This window comes from Rhincodon typus, chromosome 35 (assembly GCF_021869965.1).
Source record: "Rhincodon typus isolate 14 chromosome 35, sRhiTyp1.1, whole genome shotgun sequence".
In the NCBI taxonomy this organism is placed as follows: domain Eukaryota; kingdom Metazoa; phylum Chordata; class Chondrichthyes; order Orectolobiformes; family Rhincodontidae; genus Rhincodon; species Rhincodon typus.
Window position 1 is genome coordinate 2397638 of NC_063366.1, and position 3014 is coordinate 2400651.

Sequence of the window (3014 nt, forward strand, 5' to 3'; positions counted from 1 at the left end):
TCTCAATGACTTCTCGAATATCAATACTTTCATACAGAAGAGAAACTATTCACGTGTAAAATGTGTAACAAATTATTTATGAGATCATCGACCTTGTGTACACTGACACATCCACATGGGACTAGATCACCAAAAGGCCTGGCACATCACAGAAACCTCACAAGTGAACCTGTAAGTGTGAGGTTTGTGAATAAACTTCCTTTCAGTTTCTGAAAGCACCAGGAAATTCACACTAATGACAAGAATGTCACAAGTTCTTCATTTCACTTGAGTCCTTTCTGTTGTAGAAATACATTTAGCAATTGAAAAACCTATAGTAGCCTTTTTCCCTATGTATCTGTAGCAGTCAGGATATATTCAGTCACAAATGCTCCTTTCCCAATTTCCTGGCCCAACTTGGATGCATAATTCAACTCATAGGCCTGACTGAGTTAGCACTCTCAAATAACTGCCTACCCCACCCAACGCCGCCCCCCATGTCTCCCAGAATACTCTTTTCCTTCATATCTAAGACTCTGGGGTAAGCCAATAAATATAATCAATGATAATTCTCTTCAATAAAATGCCGGCCCAACTGATAGAGCTCAGATCTCATGGCATTGGGTCTTTTCCCATTCTAATGAACCCATCCTGAGGTGACAAGGGTCCATTGTTTTTGGACAGAGTAGGTCTTTGATATCCACAGATGCTCAAGTTATATCATCTAACATCTCTACAATCAAGTCTCTCAATTACATGTTTACAGAATTCTTGTCAATACTGACCATTAAGGCCGGGGTCTCCCACAATAACAGGTAGCTAAGTCCACCCCACTACAAGTTGTATTAATGGCCCCATATTATTTGTTTGCATATTATTAGTTGGAGTTGTATACTTTACGTTGACTTCACATACCCAATACCCAAGTCCATGGTGAGGACATATATCCCTCCCATGTCCAGGTTCCTTCAGAATTATACCAGAATTTAAGACGCAGTCCATGTGTTGTATATTTTTCATTTCAACCTATTTTCCTACTGAAATAACTCTTTACAATTACTATGTTATAAAACTTCCATAAAACTCAAGGCCCATATGGAACAACATCACAGATAACAAACCCAGCTTCCTGGACAGCTTTCTTTAACTCAACCTAGAAAAAAAAGGGAAGCACATGTCAGAAGTACATCAAATTCAATTCAAGCAAATCTTAAGTAGAGTAACAGTAAACAAAAAACATTAGCTGACTGAGAGCCTGCTGCAAAACTAACATGGTCAATGGTTATTTCTGTTAATCTTATTGATGTCTAACTGTCCTTTTTATGCTTTCACAGGATGTATGTATCACTGGTCAGGTCAGCATTTGTTGCTCATCCCTCATAGTCCTTGAGAAAGTGCTGGTGAGCTGCCTTTGTGAACGACTATAGTCCATATGATGCAGGCACACTCATACACTCAGGAAGTTCTAAACAACAGTAACAACAGTGAGGTGACTTTGATATAGTTGTAAGACCGGACAGTGTATAACGTGAAAGAAAACTTTAAAGTGGCAGGGTTCCACATATCTGATGTCCTTGCCCTTCTAGGTGATAGAGGATACGGCTATGAAAGGTCTGTCTAAGGATCCTGCAGTGCATTTTTTGGATGATATTAACTGTTGCTTGTGAGGCTGAGATAACTGAACTCCAGCAAACACAATCATCTTCCTTTGTGACTTCAACCAGTGGAGAGTTTCCTCCTAGATTCCCAATGAACTCAATTTCTTTAGAGATCCTTGGTGCCATGCTCGGTCAAACATTGACTTGATATCAAGGCCCTAAAGTGGGAATACATGCTTGCTTCTAAATGATTCTCAAAACAAAAGGACTTCAGTTGATTTTGTTTATAACTCATAACTCCTGTAACTGATCCACTTTAATGCAGAAAAAATTATTTCAACCCACCAAGTTGTCAGGATCTCGGCAGAGACGAATCACTGCTCCTCCACTGCCAGGATGCTTTACTGCGGAGCCAAACTGCCACAAGACAGTAGACAGTAGAGGATTTTCCTTCTGTAATTACTGGACCAAACAGTAAATTTTAAGAGTGCAGTATGCAAAGTTAAAACTGTCGACTTAACAGAAAGTAGTAATTTGGTTAATGAAATCAAAAGTAAATTTTGCAGCTTAAAATTTTAATCAGAAATCCTGGTGTTCTGAAAATTTTGATTGGTATGGTGTCATATTGGAATCAATTTTGGTAGAGGTAACATATTTAATTTGTTGTTAACCATTCTAAAACAATAGTTCATTCTTGTTCACCAAATCACCAGAAAGCAAAGTTATAGTAATTTATGTGACAAGTCACAATTTATTAAGCAGGTTTTCCATTCTAAATTATTCTGTCACATTTCAATATCCATCTTCTTTAGTTTGCCTTAAACAAATGGATTCTGTTCCTGAGTACAGTCATAAGTCCATTTTTACGCAATTCAGAATACAATATAGTGCAGTACAAAATAGCCATTCCTAAGTACGAGCAAACATTCGTATGGTGGATCTTTAAAATTATGCTAAGATCGTAAGGACCAGTGTTTGTAAGTTGGACATTCCTAAATTGAGGACTGCCTGTACCATCATTTTTTGAAATATTAAACTACTATTAACCAAAATGTAAGGGAAATGTGCCAAAACATGACAGTTAAGCCTTTAATTTCAATTGAATATAATGCATTTGTGAATATATTGTTGGTTGTCATGCAGTTGATAATGTACTTCATTTAAATGCTTTTTACACCAACATGTATTATTATACACTTAATGCAAATATAGATTAAATTAGCCAAAAAACAAAACTGTTTTGAAGAAGAGATAACAAGGTGTAGAGCTGGATGAACACAGCAGGCCAAGCAGCATCAGAGGAGCAGGAAGGCTGATGTTTCGGGCCTAGACCCTTCTTCGGAAATGCAGATGCTGGAGAATCTGAGATAACAAGGTGTAGAGCTGGATGAACACGGCAGGCCAAGCAGCGTCAGAGGAGCAGGAAGGCTGACGTTT